Source organism: Sciurus carolinensis (assembly GCF_902686445.1).
Source record: "Sciurus carolinensis chromosome 14 unlocalized genomic scaffold, mSciCar1.2 scaffold_126_arrow_ctg1, whole genome shotgun sequence".
NCBI classification, from domain to species: domain Eukaryota; kingdom Metazoa; phylum Chordata; class Mammalia; order Rodentia; family Sciuridae; genus Sciurus; species Sciurus carolinensis.
The window spans coordinates 1,057,633-1,081,627 of record NW_025920111.1 but is presented as its reverse complement, the minus strand read 5'-3'; the positions used below and the strand labels follow the sequence as shown (position 1 = coordinate 1,081,627).

The 23,995-nt window shown below is 35.5% G+C and overlaps 1 pseudogene; it reads left to right on the top strand.

Annotated features, from left to right (window-relative positions):
- Window positions 1-23,399, top strand: part of LOC124973347 (flavin-containing monooxygenase 5-like) — a 100,444-nt pseudogene extending 77,045 nt beyond the window's left edge.
- Window positions 23,400-23,995: the final 596 nt, after the last annotated feature.

Sequence of the window (23,995 nt, the reverse complement as noted above, 5' to 3'; positions counted from 1 at the left end):
TGTGTACTTGGTCTTTCTGGTGCGCCAGAGAAGACCCTACCAGCGTCACGCAGGCACCAGGGGGCACACTCTGAGGCTGCCTCAGAGCTGAAGCTGCGAGTCAGCCTCAAGTTCAGTCCAGGAATTCTTCGGTAGAGTGCTGGAGTGGTTACTCTGTTCTCAGGAGCGTGCTCAATTCTGTTGACTTTAGTGAAAAATCAGTTTAGACTGAAATCTCCTGACCTGTTCCCTGTTAGCTGTAGGCCAGGGAAAAGCCTATGAATGCAGTGAATTGAAATCACCAAAGATGTTATGCCACCGAGGATGTTTCAAGGAAACCATTGGGAAATTAACCAATGTGTTAACTTAAGGGTGACTCAACATCAGTTTTGAGTGATTTTATGATGAAGCATACCACTAATACAAATATTATGATAATAACAAAATAGATGCATTTACTTATGTAGTTCTAGGTGCTACCCTAAGGAGATTTCACATATTTTCTCATTTAATACTCACAACAACCTATAAATAGGTCCTATTTACTATGACTTTGAATGGTAATTGGCAAAACAGGGACCACAAACTGTATTATTTTCTTGTTTTATTGTTTGTTCTATTTAGCTATACATGACAGCAGAATGCATTTTGATTCTTTGTACAAATTGGAGTACAACTTTTCATTGCTCTGTTTCTATACCATGTAGATTCACAACTTTCGTGTAATCATACATGTACATAGGGTAATGATTTGTCTCATTCTATCATCTTTCCTTCCTCCTGCCCCCTTCGTCCCCCCAGTTCCCTCTACACAATCCAAAGTTCCTCCATTTTCCTACCCCCCCATGTATCAGCATCAAATTATCAGACAAAACACTTGGCCTTTGGTTTTTTGGTATTGCCTTATCTAGTTTAGCATGATATTCTCCAACTTCATCCATTTACCTTCAAATGACATAATTTTATTCATCTTTATGACTGAATAATATTCCATTGTATATATATACCACAATTTCTTTATTCATTTATCTATTGAAGGGCATCTAGGTTGGTTCCACAATCTAACTATTGTGAATTGAACTGCTATAAACACTGTCATGGCTGTGTAACTGTAGTATGTTGATTTTATGACCTTTGGTATAGTCAAGGAGTGGGATAACTGGATCAAATGGTGGTTCCATTCCAAGTTTTGAAAGAATCTATATACTACTTTCCAGAGTGGCTACACCAATTTTTAAACCCACCAGCAATGTATGAATGTATCATTTTCCCCACATTCTCACCAACATATGTTCTTGTTTGTATTCTTGATAATCACCATTCTGATTGGAGTGAGATGAATCTGTAAGTAGTTTTGATTTGCATTTCTCTCATTGCTAGAGATTTTAAACATTTTTTCATGTATTTGCTGATTGATTGTTTATTTTCTTCTGTAAAGTGTCTGCTAGTTCCTTAGCCCATTTATTGATTGGGTTATTATTACTTTTTTTGGTGTTAAGTTTTTTGAGTTTCTTATAAATTCTGGAGATTAGTGATCTATCTGAAGTGTGTATAGTAAAGATTTTGTGTCACTCTGTAGACTCTCTCTTCACATTATTGATTGTTTACTTTGCTGAGAAAAAGCTTTTTAATTTGAATTCATCCCATTTACTGATTCTTGCTTTTATTTCTTGTACTTTGGGAGTATTGTTAAGAAAGTCTGGTCCCACGCTCACATGATGAAGATTTGGACCTACTTTCAGAAACTGTATTATTTTCTAACTATTGTGATAAGAATATTATTTCCATGTAAATTAATCTTGGTGCTTCCATTTTAGAAGTACACCCCCCTTCAATAAATTCATTGTTAACTACAAAGGAGTTCAATTTGGGTTGTTTTTTCATAAAAACTCCAACAAAGTACAGTTTTATAAAGCTAATTTTGTGTCTTGAGTCTTTGTGAATACTGATTGAGCCATCTTGTTTATGTGCCAAGCACTCCTTATGATACTACAGAGAGAGGCTACTAATCTCATGGAGCATATATTTGAAAAGAAAAAAAACAAACAGTAAATAAAAATCTGGTAGTAATCAATGCTAAGATCAACACTGACACAGAAAAATTGTGACACAGCATAGGGCCACAATGATTTTGTGCAGCATCTTTCCTGTTACCTAAGTTCTACACCAGAGGACTAACTCTGGGCATCCTAACAGATCTGAAATACCCCAAAAATCAAATGGAAAAAGTAATGGGAAAAAGAAAGAAAGAAACTTTAATCAGTGTAGCTGTAATGGAAAGATAAGTGATGTCAAGTGTCTCAGTCCTGTCTTTCAGGTTTGATGTGAGCTTTGGCTTAAATAGAGAAAGAACTGGGGCTGGAGACAAGAGGTATGTGTAATAAGCAGGTGTGGTCAAACTGTGGTGTGGTTTATCATTTTCTTGAGTTATGATCACACCAAGTCTTACTGGTGTTGAGGAAATTGCAGCAGTTTCTGGGGCAATTTCCTCTTGCTTCATGGATTATTTATCTATTAGATCTATGATCCTGGAATGAGGGAGAATTTAGTTCCCATGGGACTATACTGCTCCTACTGAGAGAGGGCAATCTCTGCATGGTTGATCTGCCTGCAAGACTCACTGTGGAAAATGCAGGGTCATGACTGAAGGCTTCTAGGCACTACTCCAGGGCTCTGGAAGAGAACACAGTAAAAGCAGGCAGTTTGTGGGAAATGCCTCCATTGTTCTGACCTTGATGTCTTCAGCCTTGAACAAAGCACATTATCAACTTTAGATGAATACTCCTTAAATAATTAATATGCTTATGCTTATATAAACTAGTATAGCCATTAAGAAAATGCTATGGGGCTCCACAAAACAACAACTAGAAGTAGAACTATCATATGATCCAGAGTTGAGCAGGAATCCAACCCAAAGTTTAATAAGGTAAAAAAAGAGATAAATACTATATGAAGTCATAGATGCCAAACTTTATCCTGCTTTTAGTTACCCATTGGGCATCAGCAAGTCCAACAGTAGAAATGGGCTTTTTAGCAAAGGCATCCTGAGTCCCTGTTTTGCTCTATTTGGGTGTTTTCTCAAAACCTTATGATTTACATCCTTTGGTGGCTTCTCTGGAAGATCCTGTTCTATGATACTTCTACTGAGTGTTTTTTGCTTCCTGTTCTGTGTTTGACTTATTTCCTCCCATCCAGATTCTCATGCACTAAATTTATCTGCTAAAGTAATTATATCAACCACTTGCCACTTAAACAAAAGGATGATGATTATTTTTAACTTTAACATTTCAGAGATGGGGTCCTAGCTATAAATTAAGTAGACCATTGATATAGTGAGTCTGGCATTTAAAATATAGTTGACAAAGGCTAGCTAAGAGACTCCAGGTGTGCAAGTTATGTAAAACATTTAGAAGTTTTACTCTGTATGTTGTATGAAATGAGCTTATAAGGGAGAAGCAGAGACTTCAGGTTGGAGACTACTACAATAGTCTGGGCAAAAGATGATAATTTGGAGGACAGCATGGTAATAGTGGTGTGGCAAGTAGATATATTGAACAGATAATGCCTAGAAGATTCACAAATTGAGAATTGTGGAGAAATAGGATTATAAAAGATGATTTCAAGGATTTGACATTAGCATGTGGTAGAATGGAGTTGCCATATGGAAGGAGGAAGACAGAATGAAGAGTTTGGGGGGCTTCATGAGTTCATTTTTGTGTGTATGCAGACATAGGCAAACTCTCATACATTGCTGGTGGGAATGTAAATTAGTACAGCCTTTATGAAAAACACTATGGGGCTCCTCAAAAAAAAAAAAACAACAAAAATTAAAAGTAGAGCTACCATATGATCCAGCAACTATATTACTGAGTGTATATCCAAAGGAAATACAATCACTATGTCAAAGAGATATCACTTCCATGTTTATTACAGGTCAGAGATTGCAGATAGCTTTGCACTGAAACTTATCTGCATGTCTTTTGTTTGACAGAGCAGTTCTTGTTTTCCTGTTGCATTTGTTTAAAGTACTGGAATTGAACCCAAGGTTTTATGTGTGTTAGGCAAGCACTCTACTACTGAGCTACATCCCCATTGCTTTTAATTTTATTTTATTTGGGGCATGGGTAGTCTGGCTAAGTTGTCAAGGCTGGACTCAAAGTGTAATCTTCCTGAAATAACCTCCTGAGTAGTTATGATGACAAGCTTGTGCCATTATGCCCAGTATTTTTTGTTGTTGTTGTTCTAATTTAATACTTTTTTTTTCAAATTGGTTACAAGCAATCTCACTCTTTTTGGTCCAGCAGGAAAACATATATGTAATCTACCTAGCTAGTCCCTGAAGCCTTTGAGTGTACTACTGCTGGAGTTTAGTTTTTCTGACATATTTTCATGTAAGGAGCACATTATCTCAGCAGTAAAATTGCATAAAGCTAAATGTTCCTCCTGTTTTAGCCTACACTGAAATCCTAAGAACACTCTGTGACCTTTCTCTTCCTCTGGGTTGATAAGCCAAAGCCATCTTATACCCTAACTTCACAAAACTTGATCTTAGGTTTGAAAAATGAACATACTTGTTGCACTTGTGTTTGTATTCCTGAGGTACAGTTGTAACATTTAACCAAGGAAGTTTCCCGTTTTGATACCCAAAAATGCTCAAAAGTGGGATGTAAAATAATCTCCAAACTCAGAGGACATAAATAATCTGAGAGTGCTTCCAAAAGGTCTATGATGCATAGTAATTCATAGTGGGGAACAATAGTAGTTGTCCTATAACACTGTTGAGAACACTAAATAGAACACTTTTTAAAAAAATATTTTTTAGATGTTAATAGACCTTTATTTTTTTCATTTATTTATATGCTGTGCTGAGAAATGAACCCAGTGCCTCACACATGCTAGGCAAGTCCTCTACCAGGGAGCCATAACCGCAGTTCCACATTTTTTTATAAAGAAGAAATGAAACACAAATTTGAATTTCCAGGGTATTGTAAAAGACCAAAATACTTTAGCTGAAAATAAATCTGGAGATCACCCAACTGTCTGCATCTCACCAGTAAAGACTCAAATGATCAGGAGTTATCCTTCATGGTTGAGGTTCCATGGTAATCTCATTAGCTTGTGAAGTCCACAGGCATAGGGTTTTCCTCATTTTCATGACCCATAGATGTGGTCTCTGAAAGCAAACAGAATCACAGAGTGTGCTTTATCTACTCAATTATACTTCATGCATAGCCAACTTTAATAGATTGTATTCCTATTCCCAACTCTCCATCTTCTCCCCTATAGGAATATTGTGCATCCAGACCCTTAGTCATGTGACTTTCTGTGTCTCTCAATGGACAGAACCCATGTGCTTTGTTTTTGAATGTTTATGAACATGATGCATGAGTTGAAGTTTTAAATGTGCCTGCTTAGATTGTTCCTACTGCCTGCTATGAAAGCTATATAAATCGAATAAGTTCCATGGTGATTAAAATTTTTCCTAAACTTCCATGTAAATATTAATTCATATCATTTCAAAAAGTGTATGTGTATACATTATGTGTGTGTCTTAATATCATCACCTGTAGAGGAGGAACTAGGGTTGTGCCTGCATTCTCCTTCCTCATGCCTCTTTATGAGTCCCATATCTCCTTTCCATGTTAATTTTCCACCTTAGGTCTCGTGCTAATAAGGTAAAGGTAAACTGTTGTTTAATTCAATGGCTATCCTGCACATGGGTTTGACCCTCACCACCTAGAGTTTCACTTATCATCTGGGAAATTATCTGCTATTAATATTTTCTTTATTTTTTTAATTTAATATTTTATTAGTTCTGTTTAGTTATACATGACACTAGAATGTATTTTGGCATATTATACATACATGGAGTATAACTTTCCATCCTTGTGCTTGTGCATGATGTGGAGTTATACTGGTCATGAATTGATATGTGAACATAGGAAAGTTATGTTCAATTCATTTTACTCTCTTTTCTCATATCCCTCCCTTTCCTTCATTCTCCTTTATCTAATGTACTTCTATTTTTCCCTTACCCCACCTTATTGTGTGTTAGCATCTGCATATCAGAGAGGATATTCAGCCTTTGGTTTTCTAGGATTGGCTTATTTCACTTAGAATGATAGTCTTCATTTCTGTCCATTTATTTGCAAATGCTATAATTTCATTCTTCTTTATGATTCAGTAATATTCCATCGTATATATATACCATATTTCTTTATCCATTCATCTATTGAAGGACATCTAAGTTGGTTCCATAGTTTAGCTATTGTGAATTGAGCTGCTATAAACATTGATGTGGCTGTGTCACCATAGTATGTTGATTTTAAGTCCTTTGGGTATAAACCTAGGAGTGGGATAACTGGGTCAAATGGTGGTTCTATTTCAATTTTTCTGAGGAATCTCCATATTGCTTTCCAGAGTGGTTGCACTAGTTTGCAGTCCCCCAGCAATGTATGAGCAAACATTTTTCACCATATCGGTGCCAAAATTTATTCTTACTTGTATTCTTGATAATTATTATTCTGACAGGAGTGAGATGAACTCTCAATGCCATTTTAATTTGTATTTCTCTAATCACATGAGATGCTGAACATTTTTTATTTTTATAGTGTGCTATTAATATTTTCAAAATAGTACAATACTTATAGGTTAGGTAGAAGTTGCTCACATTTGCTCTTCTTATGTTCCTTGGTGATAACTTGATCATAAATTTATACATAGCTAAAAGGGAAACCAGGAAAATACAGTTCTTCTTTGGGCAGCCCCATTCTAAAGAGATATATGATATTGTAAGAGGAGGAGAAAACATTTTACTGAGTGTCTAGCAGTGTCTGCTTCTTGTCTAGCCACTAAAATTCAATGTTAATTCTACTCTTGATATGCTCATTCCTACCCCAAAGATGACAACCCCAAACCCATCTGGCTACTGCACCCAACTTGAATTGTATGTCTTGGTGACATGCAGTTGTCTCTCTCAGATTCAGATGTAGCCCCTTGTGGTCCAGTGATTCATTAACAGAAAGAATACCATCTGTGTTCTCCAACACCTGACAAACCATGGTTTAACAGAAACTGGATGGTTGTAGATGAGATGTCCTTTTCTTAAGTATCCCTTGGTCCTTCCACTACCATAGGTCTTGGGAGGGTTGGAACGGGAAACCAATTATTCTGAAATCTCAAAGGAGATTTAGGGAACTGAAAAAAAAAAAAAAAAACATTGCTTTATCTTCCTAGGAGAAAGTAGCATTAGACAGAGGGAAAGGTCCTTGGTGACAAAAGGCACTCTTTTTGGTGGTAATCTGTGAGGACAGTCACTAGTTAAATAAAGGTTTTAGTGGTAGTGTTGCAGGAGCAAAGTGAGATGAGAATTCAGAGCAAAATTAAATAGCAGCTCTTTTAAAATAACTATTTGACTAGGTCATATTGATGTGTCCATTGAAAGATTAGTATATTTTGATGAATAACTTTTGACAAAACCACATCAAAAAGTTAAAACATTCTGCCCAGTTCTGTGACACTCACCTGTAATCCAAGTGGCTCAGGATGTTGAAGCAGGAGGATCACATGTTCAAAGCCAGCTTCAGAAAAGTAGTGAGGCCCTAAGAAACTTAGTGAGACCCTGTCTCAAAATGAAAAAATAATTGGTTGTGGCTCAGTAGGTAAGTGCCCCAGGTTCAATCTCTCATACCCCAACCAAAGTGAAAACATTTCTTTTTATTACATACATACATGCATATATAAATATGTGTATATATATACATATTTATGCACACACACACACAACGCCACCTTTGATCCTCTTTTCTTTCGTTTTCCCATTAGGTGATGTGGACATTATGAGTTTCCCATTGTGTGATTCCTATATTTTTGTATAATTCAGACCATATATTGGTCTAAGACAAGCATCTTCCTGATGGAGTTAAAATAATTCTCCAAGTCAAAGATCTATTTGTAACCATATTTAAAAGTAGTTGAAATGAAAACAGCTATAGTAATCTAAAAGTAGTTTAAAACACGCATGGGGATTTTAAAGTAAATTCTACCAGTAGTTTATATCTGAAGATCTAGTTCATTAGGTGGGAGGAGGGAGAGAAAGGGGTAGGTTCACCTGTTTGAACACATTTCCTGCAAGGAGGGTGTTTTGTATTTTGCCATTTCTATCAAGCTTGCTTGGGAGTTGTTGACAGTTTTGTTTTAGTAGAAGTTTGTTACTTTAAGGGAAAAGCAGGAAGTTAAAAGTGAATGCAGAGAGTAGGGGAGCAAAAGAGATTAGAGGACCATTCTGTCTCCAGAGGGAGTAAAAAGGCACTGTCTGTAACAGCAGGTGAAAACTACAGAAGTTGTAGATAATTTTTTGTTTTTGTTTTCTGCCCAAAAAAGAATCACTCCACATTTTCTTGTCATTAAGAGAGGTAAAATTGCTGCCAATGAGTGAGTGGGATGTTGGCTGAAAGGAGGTGGGCAAGAACATCTCCTCCCCACCGACTCTTGTTGCTGTTTGTACTTCTGTAGTTTATATTTCTTTTATCACAGCAGAAAATCAGATTAACTTCCAGATTGCAGCTGAAGAATCAGTCAGATGCTTCTGGAAACAGTACAATAACACTATGAAGCTTCTCAGCTCTGGGTCCTGCAGGCAACAGGGTTGCCCTATCTTGTGCAAGAGATTCCTTCTGAAGAGGGCAACCAAATCTGGCTTTCCCAAAGTCACCTCTTGTTTCAGCATTTGTGTGTCATGGCAACTGTCTTTCTTAAAAACTGTTGACAGATTTGTGCTTTCTGTTTCTCGTCATTCTTTCTTTAGAACAAGTGACATTGTCATAGCTAGGTGAAGACCTGTGGAGACCATCACCAAGAAAAGAATTGCTGTGATTGGAAGTGAATCCTGTCGGCTCTCTTCTGTCAAGTGGTGCCTGGATGAAGACATGGAATCTGTTTGCTTTGAAAGGACTGATGACATTGGAGGGCTTTATAGGTATCAGGTAAATCTCCTTGTCCATTAATACTTGAATTCCTACCTGCAGATGGGTGCTTGCAACATTTTATCTCCTGTTAGGTAATATGAGAGTTTGATAGTGACTAAACCTAAAAAATTCTGCCTGTTGACTTCTTAACATCCCCTCACCCCACATTTTATGAGGGTTTCTATTTCCCTCTGTTGACTGCAAAATTTATTGCAGATGTCCCTTTTTTTCCTTTTCTATTGTCCATGAGAAACACAGACAATATTTTCATTTCATTAGTTTTTCTGTTTTTCAGAAGAGGGAAACAATCTGGTGAAGCAGGGAGGATGAGGAACAGAACAACATGTATTAGAAAGCACAAAGGGATTAGAAAATGTAGAATGGTTGCTTCTGATATGTCTTAAAGATAAATGAGCTAGAATTACCTGCTAACAACTCCTTCTAGGAATATCCCCCTCCAATACTCAACATTACTTTTTCTATTAAAAAAAAAATCCAGGTATTTTTCTGACATTTCTTGTCCTTGAATAAGGTATAAAATTTGATACTATTGTTTGCTGTAAACTTGTTGCTTTGAGAAGTTCAAAGTCCTTTGTCTTCCAGAAGAGGGTAGAGGACACCTGCAAATAGATTTTCTTGTCCTTACATATACTCAGTTTTAAATTGTTTTAATGTGCACATCCAACCTTACAACTTGTTAGTAACCATTGACAATATCATTTATTTAAATGGTATGCTTATTAAGTGCCAAAAAGTATCAGTCACCTTCATTGATCTCTAACTTGGTTTACTTTTAAACTCATTTTCTGGAAAAGTTAATGGAATTGAGGTGTTACAGGTATATTTCACATCATAAAAACTAACACGGTTTTGGCCAGCTACTTAAAAGAGCCTTATGACATTTCTTAGTTGAACAAATGTGTTGTATCTTGGCTCCATTTTGAGAATTAATCCTGACTATAGTCTTATTCAGATCTAAAATGAATCCCCTTAGCAAATCCATATACCTTTATCATAATCAGATGTGGGCTGAAAACCCTGTTAATTTGTTTTTAGTAACAGAAAATTCTACTCTTGAAATCCAGTCACACCTTAGTGTAGAGGTTAAGAGCACTGTTTTAGATTCAAAGACTGTCATTTACAAGAAGTATGGCCTTGGGCAAATCATTAAACCTCTCTTTTCACTGTTTGTTTTAATCTTTAGGAAGGGATAATAGTAATACCCCCTTTGTACAGTGATCATAGGGAGTAAGTAAATGAATAATTTCATTAATCACTTATAAAAGTGACAGCTCTGCATATGGTTACATGTCAGTTATTATTCATGCCTAGAGTGAGACCCCCACATTTTGAGTTTCCTTAAGCATCCTAGCCAGGTTTGGCAATTACTCAACAGCAGTGAAATCAATTGAGGCAGGGATGATTTTGGAAGTGTAGCCATTATTCTGCCTGATTATCAGTTTTGTGGTTTTTAAACTCTAAAGAGATTTGAAGTTAAAATCTGCTAAATATACAGATTGGGAATTTCTTTTTTATAATCCTCTGGGCAAAATTTCAATATCTTATAAACTGCTTCTATAAAAAATAAACTTTCATCATAATGCTCTGACTTCTCTGACTTTTCTTAACACAGACATACCTATGTGGTTTACTATTATATTCTAGAACCAAGAATGATGCCTGGCATATATTTCCTACCCAATGTATTTGTTTAATAAGTGGATTTCTGAGAAGGAAGCTGTCCTAAGTGGCTGCTAAGAATGTTTATGGAGCTATAGACTCTCCTTTTCACATTTTTCAGTTAAATAACTATGGGGACTAAGATATTATAAACATCCTTTAATGGACTGAACATATTTTGCATGTTGCTGGTGGTTAACTTGAGAACTTTTTCCTGAGATGTACTTCTCTGTCAGTCCCATGATCATTATTTGGAGTCTAGTTGCCCTTCCATCCCCCAAAACTTTCTTTTTTATAATTTGTTAGAGGTTTTATATGTAGAATTGATCTAAGCACTTTGAAATTCCACCTCCACTGGTAGGTGTCCAATAAGAACACTGGGAATTCAGGGTTTCTATTTTCTTCTTTTTTGTTACAGTTTCCTGGGATTCAGTATATTTTTATTTTCTTCTCTGGTAGTACCACTTGTACTTTCCTATCATGATTTCTCTTTCATTTTTCTATCTGCCAAACAAGTGTTTTCTCAGACACCACCATTTCTCTTTTCTGATCATGTTCCACTTACCAAACTGGTATTGTCTCCTTGTACAGCTGAAAACTTTCTAATAATAATTATATGATCTCTCAAGACATTAATTTCAATCAATTCTTGATCTCTTCATTAACATTAAGTAAGATTGATGGTAGAAAGTAGGCTGTAATATGATATATATACATCTACTTTGATGTTACCTTATGAATGAAATTACTTGAAAAGTTAATAAATTCCTTTCAAAATGCTAAGGATTTAATAAGTACTCAATGCTATAAAATAATCTTGATATTTTTGAGTCAAACTGCAGATCTAAAAATCATTAAAGCAAGCTAAACTGTGCTTTTAAAACTTTAATGTACACATGAATTACTGGACATTCTCATGAACTAATTTGGAGTATACCAAAATTCTCCACTTCTGACAAGCCTTAAGAGATATTTATGCTGATGATCAGATAACTATTTCACATAGAAAAGTTTTAAAGTATAGCAGATAGACAAATAGATGCCATGTGGGCACAATATAATATAAAATGTTACTGCTTAATTAGAAAATTAATTAATATACACCGTTTAATAAAATATGTTTTAAAAAACCATAAATTTCACAACTCCTCCTTTCTCTAAAAACTGGCAAAACAGAGAATAAGACAATAAATGGATTGAAAAACACTTAAAAGGATATAGCTGTTCACTTTTGCTACATATATAAGAATTAATCACTGGGAGAACATTAACAAAAAATGATGTCAACCCATTCATGAGATTCTGGTGGTGTTGATCTGGAGTCCCAATAAAGCACTCTGCTAGGTAATATAGGACACATGAACAGCTAAAATGTTAATTATGGCAGAAATATAGTCATAACCACAACTTAAATGAATACTTTGGTTGAAATAGGTAAAATAAATAAGAAAAAACTTGAAAGGAGACTCCTGAAAACCTTATTAGTAGTCAAAAAGAAATAATTATGGGACAGACAAATGAATATGATAAATTTCATATTCCTAGACTAAATAATTCTTTAATAAGAATTGGGAGGAAAATAAACCTGAATGTGGACAAATCCAACACTCTGTTTTGTAGATATTTAATATTTTGTAATACCAATTCTCCTAATATTTATTCATTTCTGTAATACAAAGGAAGAAGAGGGTCCAAATTGGTTAAGGTGATTTTCTATAATCAAAAATAATTTAAATGTAATAGATTTGAAAACCTGTGTTTTGTGACATTTCAGTGACAGTATAATAGGCTGGATTCACATTGCATTGTTTTATTGGTTTACCACCTTAACCCCATGAAGCAATTAATTGGAAATTTTTGAGGAAGTAAAAAGTTTGTTAAAGGAAGGAAGACACTGAATTAGGGATTAATGTCATCTGAAGCAGTGCTTCTCAGTTTTCATGTGCATCTGACTCATTTGAGGATTTTGTTATGTTAGTTCTGATTCAGTAAGTCTAGGTAGGGACCTAAAATTCTGCATTGCTAACAATGTCCCTAGTGATCCCCTTTGTGCTGGTCCACAGACCATACTAGACCATACTAGCAAGGATCTAGAACAGTGGTTCTCAAATTTCAGTATTTTTTCTTAAGCATTTAACTTGTTTTCTTTTTATTTTATGAATAATGCTGACAGTAACATCTTTTAACAATAATCTTTGTTTGCAAGTCTTTGCAATATTTCTTTATAAGGCTATGAATATTTGAATATTTCTTTGTAAGGCTATGTAAATTTCAAGGATTTTTATATACATTGCAAAATTACTCAGAAAATATTGTACTAACTTATATTCTCCCTTTTATGTTTTGATCTAATCCACTTTTACTCATTTAAATGACTGTTACCCAGCAATAGTAACAGTGGGGTAAATAACAACTTATACAGGAAAGAGACTTAGTACATTTTCTTGAGAGCATTGTCTCAGTACATATGAAAATTCTTGAGACTTATTCATTCAGCTGGGAAGTTCTCACTTGGAATTTCTTGTGATTGCCATCCGATGAGTGCTAAGACTGAATTTAGTGTGACTACTTTGTTCACAAATTTAGAACTTTAGGTGGGATAGCTAGAATTTTGGGGGCTATTTGAATATTTCTCTATCCTAGATATTTTCTTCCATGTGCCTAGGTTGGGCTTCCTATCAGTATTGTGGTCTCATTGTAGTAGGAGTTTTTATAGTAAAGATTTTGAATATTCCCCAAATTCCCAGGTGTTCAAGTCTTGGTATCCAGTGCAGCATTGTCCAGAGGTGGGTCTTTTGGAAAGTGATTCATTCATTAGGGTTCTGACATCATCAATGAATTAATTCATTGACAGCTGAATGGATTACTAGGCAGTGGTAGAAAGAGTAGGCAGTCGGGACATGGTTGAAAAGCAGATCATGGGTTCAGGGGGTTACCCTTGGGGACTCTATCTTGTCCTGGGCCTCTTCCTCCAACCCCTGCTTTCTGGCTACCATGAGCTGAGAAGCTTTCCTCTGTCATACCCTTCCACCATGATTTTCTGCCTTGCCTGGAGCCAAAAGCAGTGGAGCTGAAACCTCTGAATCCATGAGCCAAAAGAATTCCTTCTCATTGTCAGGTATTTGGGTCACAGCTACAAAAGATAACTTCTTACATGGCTACTGGGTTTCACCAAAGTAAGCCTTCTAAGACACCCAGGTGGAAACTGCAAGGCTACTTATTAATTAGTATTGAAAGTCATTCAGTGTCATTTCAACTGCATACTGTTGGTCAAAAGCAAGTCATAAATATACTGAGTTTCTAGGGGAAGTAACTACACAGAGGTACAAGTACTGGGAGAGGTATGGAGGTTGTGTATGTGTGCATTTGTTTGAATTGGCATTTATTCCAGAAAATTTTTCAACTGTTTACTGGCTATTTGTAAATCATGAAATTAGTTCTCAAGTTGCCATGAATACTTCTAATTTACTGCAGGAAAATCCTGAAGAAGGGAGAGTCAGTATTTACAAATTGGTGATCATCAATACTTCTAAGGAGATGATGTGCTTCAGTGACTACATAATCCCAGATCATTATCTTAACTTCATGCACAATTTCTAGGTCCTTGAGTATTTCAGGACATATGCCAAAGACTTCAGCCTTTTAAAGTATATCCAGTTCAAGGTAGGCAGTTTTGTGGGTGTCTTTGTGTTTGAAGTTCTTCATCAAGTAAATGAATAATGTGGCTTCATTTACCAGTGCTTATGTGTAAATATTAGTTTGATATGCCCAAGTACAAAGACTCCACTCTGTTCTTTCTCTAAAATACCCCTGGGAAAGTCTCTCATATATTTTGGCTGCAGATACAGAAAGATACCTGCCACCAGTATTTTCATTGTCTTCATTTCACACTCTGCTTATAATAAAGGAGATGATGAGAATGAATAGGTATGGGAACTTTAAATCTTTCTGGTTCCACAAATTTTCCATTATTACTTTATTATTTTATACTTTCTGAGGCACTTTTCAATATATTATTTTATGTGATCACCAAACCACCTGGTGAAGTACTTAGTGACTGGGAAATTATTGAGGAAGCAAAGAAGTTAAATCTGGTGGAGAGAGTAGGACACTGAATTAGGAAACAAAACCCTGAATTCTGGTCCTCATTCTTATCACTAATTAATTGTGACCTGAGATGAGTTAGTTTCTCAACTTGAATTTATCATAATTTTCTTTTTATGTAGAAGAAGATGATTGTACTGTATGACTTTTGGTTCCTTCCTTCTCTAAAGTCTGCTGTGATTTTCCCATAATGTATAATCATGATCATAAACAGATATATCACCTGGCTTAAACCCCAAACCTTCTACCATCTTCTGTTTAGCAACAATAATAAAATGGTAATATCTTGTGACAATTTCCAAAGCCAGTCATTTGCAGCCCAGTGGTGCATCTCTGACCTGTTTAAGTGACAGTTCTTGAAGAAGTTTGTTACTGTACTAAGCAGTGATGATGCATAGACAAAAAAATAAGTAACTTAACTAAGTAACTGTGTTTAAAGACACAGAAAAATGAAGAAAATTATTATTATACATATAAGTAATAAACCAAGTGATAAGTGCTATAGAGATCTATACATTGCAGTTCAGAAGAGGGATGTTTAACCCATCAGGGAAGAGGAATCAAGTTTTAGAAAAGATTTTTAGAGAAGATAATGTCCAAATTGAGTCTTGAATAGAAAGGAATCTACTAAATGAAGAAGGAATAAAAGGATGATCCAAGTAGAAGCACCAGCATGTGTAAAAACACATGACAGGAACTATAAATCATACAGGATGGTTAAGGCTTAGGGTCTATTTTTCAACCAAGACATTATAGCTAAGACCCTAGAAGCTCATTGGAATGCATTCTTGATGTTTCCTTAGAAAGGCAGAGTAACCCATATTTATTGCTTTTATTGAAAAACTAAAAATTATACCACTATTTCCCTATCTCACAGCCTCTTTCTCTATAGTTATTTGTAAAGTGAGCATATGTAAAAAGTAAAGAAAGATTCCTTTAAAAAAATAAGAACCACTGAAATATTTTCCTGCTCTAACATGAAAGGGAGCCTCATAGTCACATGTTTGAGGTTAGTCAAAGAGAACAGGATTTGGGTGTCAGAAGACATCAGAAAGTTTGGGGATGTCTGGGGTTATTGGAGGAATAGGTGTTTAGTGCACAGAGTGTCACAGTAGTAGAGGTGAAATTCAGGATTTATTCAGGTGCTACAATGCCTTAAGGCAGAGACTAAAATCCTCACAAATCCTACTTTTCTAGAGGCACAGGAGAGTACATTAGTCTGTCAACTTCATTTTACTTTATCTGCCTCTTAGAAATCTTCTCATTTGCACCACAACATCAAACAAAACTGTTCTTTATGGAGTATGAAAATCAAATATTCTTGCAAGGACCCTAATGATGTGATTTTACTTGCAGTATCAACCTTTTGTGTAACATTTTGCAGTATAAGTCATGTCTCAGAAGATATACAATGTACTGGCTATGGTTACAACCTCCAGTATATGTTACTTTGCTTTCAGGCCACTGTGTACAGTATGAAGAAGAGGCCTTATTTCTCTACTTCAGGCCAATGGGAGGTGGTTATTGAATGTGAAGGGAAAAAGGAAGTTAATGTCTTTGATGGAGTCATGCTTTGCAATGGCCTATCACAGTAATGCTCACTTACCCCTGGAAAGCTTTCCAGGTAAGTGACCTACCAGAAAGGAGGTTGAACCTCAAGCCATGCCTTTGACACTGAGGAATAGAAGGTTGTGGTCTGAGTGGTTTTTACCTTGGGGTGATATAAGGCTTACCCTAATTGTGCATGTTCCCTTGAAAATGGAATAATTTGTATTATTGCCATTTGGACAATGGTAATTTTAGAGTTTAGAGATCTGTGAACAATCATGTCACCACATAATGCCATTTCAGTCAAGGCTGGAATACATACAGAATGGTGATCCAATAAGATTATAATGAGGACTGAAAAATTCCTATTGACTGAGTAGTATCATAGCCATCATAATATCATGGTGATGTTGATGTAAAGACCTGTCTGCACTGTGAGTTGTATAAAATTATAGCTCACACAATTATGTATTGGTACATAATAATAATAAACAACCATATTACTGGTTTATGTATTTACTACATTTAGCTTACTGCTTCTACTTATAGGAACATTTAATGTAGAAAAGATTTTCATGTTACACCAACTAGCCTCACATGTCTCATGTTTATTGTGGGTCTTGATTGCATCAGGAGGCCACATCAAGTGACTGGCCTAAACAATCTATGCTTATGTAAGTACTTCTGTGATGTTTTCACAATAATGAAACCAACTTACAGGAAATTTTTGAGAACGTATGTATTTCTGACAAGTAGAACATGATTGTATTTAGTTTCACAATGACTTTGGTCTTCATAAGGATCAAAAAGGAAGACTGTGGAACTCTTACACAGCATTGGTTCAGATATGGAATTTTTCAGTGATTGAGGAAACAAACATATATCGAGTTTCTAAGGGTTAAATGAAAGCTTGAATAATTTACTTTCAGTTCGAGGCCTGAACTTTCTTTTTCTAAAAAATGCACTTTATGTGTACTCTAAAGTATACAGAAACATATATACTCTAATTGAAATGGGAGTATGTATCTAAGGGAATGAAAAGACAAAAGAGAATGGCAGTTTTCTGAGGCACTTTGGATTTGTGAGTCTGCAAATACAAAATAAAAACTACTTACAATAAAGGAATCACAAGTTACTATCCTGGGGCTATGGAAGAAAAAAATAAGCAAATGTATTCAGAATGACAAGAATAGCTGAATAAAGGGAAATAATATGGAGAATATGTGCTTCAACTTTAAATTCTCCAAAATAATGATTTTACAAATGATATCCATCATATAAACTATCATCAAAAATTATTTTATGTTCTCTTGCAGGAATTGAGAAGTTCAAAGGACAGTACTTCCATAGTCAAGACTATAAAAACCTAGAGGCATTGGCTGGAAAAAGAGTCTTTATAATTGTTGGAAATTCTGGAGGGTATATGGTTGTAGAGATTAGCTACACAGCCAAGCAGGTTTGAGTCAATTTACTTTGCTTCATTCTATCTTCACTCTTATCAAGAAGGTAGACTCAACAGAGTATGGATGGCTGTACATCGCCCATCAGTACCAGTGGCAAATACGGGGCTTGGTTTCATTGCCTCAATTGGCATGATGATTGATGCTAATAGAGGGGCATGATTAATGGTTAGAGTTCCACTATTCAGTTTGCTTTATACTAAGGAATAAATTTGCTGCCTCAGGCTGCACTCAGAGTCTCAGTTAGTGCTGGGGCTGTAGCTCAGTGCTGGACTGGCATGTGTGAGGCACTGGGTTCCATCCTTAGCACCACAGAAAAATAAACAAATAAAACAAAGGCATACTGTCCATCTACAACTACAAAAAAATTCTTTTAAAAATTCCTAGTTAGCCTCTCCCTGGAATTGATGAAGACCAGGAATTTGCTAGAAGAGGTTGTGTAAATGCAATATTGAGAGTGTGAATTGTCCATTGTCCAGAAGAAATGCCATGTTCTCATATAAAGGAAGGTGCATTTTGGTAATTAAAAACTTTTACGTAAAAGAATGGTGGGTGAGTTTCCTTTTTGCCACTCAAATGGAAAAAAAAAAAAGAAGCAATCTAATCTTTTCAAAAACATATGGATATCAGCACTTACCCACTGAGCCACTTCTCCAGCCCTTTTTATATTTTATTTAGAGACACTCACTGAGTTGATTAGGGCCTTGCTAAATTGCTGAGACTAGCTTTGAACTCGTGATCCACCAGCCTCAGTCTCTGGAGCCACTGGGATTATAGGCATGCACCACTGAGCCCAGCCTATTCCATAATTTTTAATGAGTCCTATGGGTGGTAAGTGCTAGTGAAGTTCAGAGGATGGAGAGAGAATTCTCAGCCTGAAAGGTCAGTAATGATCTCTTAGAGGAAGCCAAATTGATCTGAATCTTAAAAATGAATGGGCTGAGGAGAATTTAAAAGAGGAGAATTTTCAATCACATTAACTTTAAATATAAACATAATGGTGGATCACAGTGAGATATATTCTTGGACAGTGTTTGAGAAGAAAAATGGCAGAAAATTCTTTAAAAAGATTGTACAAAACTAAAATGCCACACTAGTGAGTTTGAACTTGATCTTGAATAAAGTGGGAGTGCTTTCAGATTGTGAGCCAAAATGATAAAAGTAAACAATATTTTCCATGCCTTAGGTATTCTTCAGCACCAGAAGTGGGGCTTGGATCCTGAATCATGTAGGAGACCATGGATATCCTTTTGATGTGGTACACTTTTCTCAACTTAAACATCTTATATTAAAGATATGTGGCCAAGCATTAACAAATACATTTTTTGGAAAAAAGTATGAATCAAAGATTTGATTATGAAATATTTGGCCTGAAGCCTAAACACAGGTATGTTCTCAGGATGGGAATGGAGTTGATAATGGCTAAGATACAAGAACAAGGATTGTTCACACAGACTAACAAAGCTATCTCTACCCATACATTAAGAAAATCCAGAGAATTTGAAATTCAATTTTTACCTTATCGACCACAGAAGAACAAGATCTGCTGGTCTAAAGGAATTCTGTCACTTATTCTCATTGGCATTAACCATTTTTTTTAATCTGTCAGGTATCAGTTCATTTTATATTGTGCCCAACAACAACAAAAAGGTAGTACAGGGCAGTGCATCATTCAATCAGTCAACAAATATGGGGCATCTGTTGTGAGCAAGGCATTATATTGGTCATGAAATACAGAGAGAAAAGACATGATAATACAAATAATACCTTACCTTTTTTCAAGAGTTTTTAAAGACAAGCACAGTGATGAATTATATGTATTATCTCATGTAACCCTCACAAATGGCCCTGGGGGGTCCGTACATTTCTAATGTCCATTTTACAGATTAAAAAAAATTGAAACTAAGAGAAACTAAGTAATTTGCCCAAGGAAAACATGAGTAACAACTGGAAGACTTCAGAATGGATCTTACCTTAAAAATATAAATGAGAAGACAGACAACAGGATATGACAAAGAAATGCATAGGATGCACAGTATAAAGAATGAGGTTCTCATACAGTCAGGAGGACCATTGTGAAATCATTTCTATATACTGACTTTAAATAATTTTTTCTAATTTCTCACTTTTGAAACTGTTCAGATCTACAGAAAAGCAGTTCAATAATAAATACATTGAACATTCATATATCTTTTACCTAGATTCAACAATCAAAGATGGCCATATTTGCTTTTTCTGTTTTCCCTTTTAGAAGATAGGAATATTCAAACAATATTTAGTATACAAACATACTTAAGAACTTTTTTTAAAAGTAAGTCAAAATCATTAATATATACCTAAGAAAAAGGGCACTCTGTTATATACCATAATACAATTAGCACATTTGGGAAATTTAACATTGATAAAATACATTATCTATTTTCCACAGATGTCCCAATAATATTCTTTTCTTTTTTCTTGTGTACTAGGGATTGAACCTAGAGTCACTTTACCACTGAGTTACATTCCCAGCCTTTGTATTTTTTTAGATAGGGTCTCACTAAGTTGTTTAGGGCCTTGCTAAATTGCCTCAGCAATTTGAAATTAATTAGTGAGATGATACTTGGATGCTGTGTTGCCCAACAAATTTTTCATTTAGTTATTTAAGCATGAATACCTTTTGTAGTTGCAAAACAAACTGAGGAGTTATGGAATAATAAGAGGTAGGTAAATAGTGTCAGCATGTAGCATTCTAATTATAATGTCTTAGAATAGCAAAAGGAACATTATAGCCTGAGACCTGCACATAGTCTGATATATCTAGACTATATGGCAAAGGTAGAAGAGTAGTTGAATATATCTCTACATGTATCAGGTAAGAAACTTTTTGTATGCTCTGCTAAATAAAAAGTTTGGGGGTTAGGATTTAGCTCAGTGGCAGAGCACTTGCCTAGAATTTAAGCAAGTGAGTGACATAATAATAAATATGTAATAATGTATTGTAGAATGACCACAGTACATGACACAATAATATTCTTTCTAGCTTTTTATTTGTGTTTCTAAATTGAGAATCCTAAAACCATGTTTATTTGCCTTTCTATTATAAGGCAAGTGGTATAGAAGGCCTATAGGAAGGGAGCCCTAAAGACAACTGTAATAGTTCAGGGGAGATAGGGAGGGAACAAAACTATTCTGGGTAATCTTCCTTTTTAAGGGATAAAGAATGTAGGCTTGATAAGCAGATATGAGACAGTTTTGTGACTTGACCATCTATGTAAATGGTGGTACTGCTAGTGAAAGGGAATAGGTTTAGAAAGAAAAATGAAATCATGAAGTTAGGATGCAGAAAAGGATCTTCCTAAAGGTTAGAATCAAAGCAAATTAAATTCAACAAATCAAGGATTGTTGTAAACCATACACTATTTCTGAGGCTAGGCCAGGAAGATAATGGAATGAGGACTGTCAGAGCTCACTGTCTTAAAATTCAGAAATTAAGACTGTTTTACAGCTTTGGTTAGGAGTACTAGAAAAAAAAACTTTGAGGTTTGGGATAGTAGGCTCAATATGAGTCAGCAGAGGATAAGGTTTCTAAAAGGCATGATTAAATTTAGCATCATCAAAAAATCATTATGTCCCAGAACACATAATTGTTTTTTAAACTGATCAGACTACCACCTGAAAACATTATAAAAGTGAAACTGGAATTCATGGAATAAGAAGGGAGATAAGAATGATTTAAGGAATGTGAAAACATATCATTTGAAATACAGATTAATTTGCTGGAGAAGTTTAGGCAAAAGAAGTTAACATCTGGGGGAGATCTGAATATTCCCTTCAAATATTTGAAGGAATAACCTAGTTAGTAGGGCAAGGAGTCAAACTAGAATCAAGGAGTGAAATCTTGAGGGTTGCATAATATCAGCTTAACATTAAAAAATAAAAAAAGACAAGACCTTTTTCTTTTTTGTCCATATAAAGGACCTGCAACTGACTATACTAGCATAACTCCCCTATCTTGGAGGAAGAGAAAGTAATTTTTTATTTAATCTTCTTATCCTTACCAGGTGCTCTTCTATTTTCTTCCCCTCTTTCATTGTCAAAACATCTAAAGTTTCTACATCCTATGCTCTCAGGCCTCTCCCCTTGCTCCCCAGAGTCCCTGTATTTTAAACTCAACTCCTTACTCCTGACACTGTTCCCTTGGAGGTCATCCATGACTAGATTCCAATCTCTCACTACTGAGCTTGGCATTTTTAAACATTTTCCCTTGGAGTGCTTTCTTTCCCTTCTTTTCTGGCACTAAACACTTTTATTTGGACTTTTCTGCTTTCTTTCCTTTGAGTTATTTGTCCCACCACCTTCTGACTATAAGCAGTCCCCAAGGATATAATTTGATCTTTATTAAGTGTTGACAGTTACATTCAGCATTTCATGTACATGGAACTTATTTAATCCTCATAACAATCCTCCAAGACTGGAACTAGTGAAACCTTTTGTGAAAACTTCATGAAACCTCCAGTTCTTGACCTACTGCTACAAGATAAATAAATGCATGCATACAAACACCTGAGTTAATATCACCTCCAGAAAGCACAGCTCTTAAATTCTTTCCTATTTCATCTCTTTGAAACTCCAGCCCCATTTTGATAAAGTACTACTAGACCATCTATCTGTTCCTTTGGAATTCCATTTCAAGAATTATAACTAAAATTTATTTTCTAATCATTTTTTCCTGTCCTTGTTTTGGATTCCTCAATCAGATTAATTTGACTTTCATCTTATTTCCTTTGTGTTCCATTGTTCTTTCTTTTCATTATAAAGAGTAGCAAGTGAAAGTCTCCTAGTCACACTTCTTCCACATATTTTACTGTTCACCACATTTTCCCACTAAAAAGTCTTTAGCTCTCCAAATCTGCACTTGGTATAATCATTTTATCTGCTTCCATCTGAAGGGCCACTTCCTTTTATAGGATAAGTCACCGTACCTCATCCTTTCAGGATTGCAAGTTAACATTTTCTCTTGAAAGCCCTGATCTGTGGACACCCACAACCCCACCACCACTGCCCTCATAAAATAATTGGGAATCTCATGTTTGAGGATATTTGTGGTGAATTTCCTCTTTTACATCAGTCTTCTGAATCTGGAATGCTGTCCATTCTTGTTTTCTACTAATTTAGGCAATGACCATAAATATTCTTTCACTTTGCTGCTGTTCCCTGATTTTTAATCCTTTTCTTTGTTCTCATCTTATCTATATCTTTCACATTCTTCCAGGGCCTAGTACAGTCCTCTTTTAAGGGCCCTTTTTTCATTTCTATTTAGCAGTCAAACCCATAATATTTAGCAAAACCCTTGAGTTCTGTAGGTGTATACCTATCTTATCTCTTACTAGTAGATTTATAAGATCTTTAAGGATAGTGACAAATATCATCTTTTCACTATTTACTACAGCTAATAGTCCAGTATAAAATCAATACCAGCACTCAGAAAACACTGATTGATTGACCATCTAATTGATTATCTTCTTGTTAGGCCATGGTTTCTATCTTCTCTAATTTTAGGTATGTGGAGAGCCAGTGTCATATCATTCAGGAAGACTACATTGATAGCATGGAAGGGATTGCTGATTTGGTGGGAGTCAAGCCTAATCTACTGTCTCTGTCCTTCACTGGCCCAAGCTAGCATTATAGTTATTTTTGGTACCCTGTACTCCACTCCAGTTTCATCCACAGGTCCCTGAAATGTGGAATGGTGTTCGAAAAACCATCTTAACCACAGATGATCATATCAGGAAGATGATCATACCATGAAGACAGGAGTAATTGAAAAGAGTAATTCCATAGCTTCAACAAAGACAATGGGCAGGTTTATGCTACCTGTTATTTTCTTTGAGGTGATTATGACTTATTTTTAGATGTCTCATTTTCAATGCCCTGGCTTTCATTGGGAATCTCAATCTAGAGATGGCTTCCAAACCTAACAAAATGGAATAACTCTCAGCTTCATATTTCCCAGAAATTACCTTTACTTCTCTTTCAGAAGCATTGATCCTCTTTTTGCTTTTTTCTACAATGAAATCCTGGGTTTTCATTTGCGTTGATTCATCCCCCCATACTCTTGTAATCTGTCACATTTTCTTCTAGACTGTGAACTCACAGACTGCATTAGTCATTTTTATATTTTGTCCTTAGGCATGTTGAGTATCAAATATTATGGTGGGGACCCTAAATAAGCATCTCTAAAAAATGGCTGACTCCATGTAATTCTTCTGATAGGAT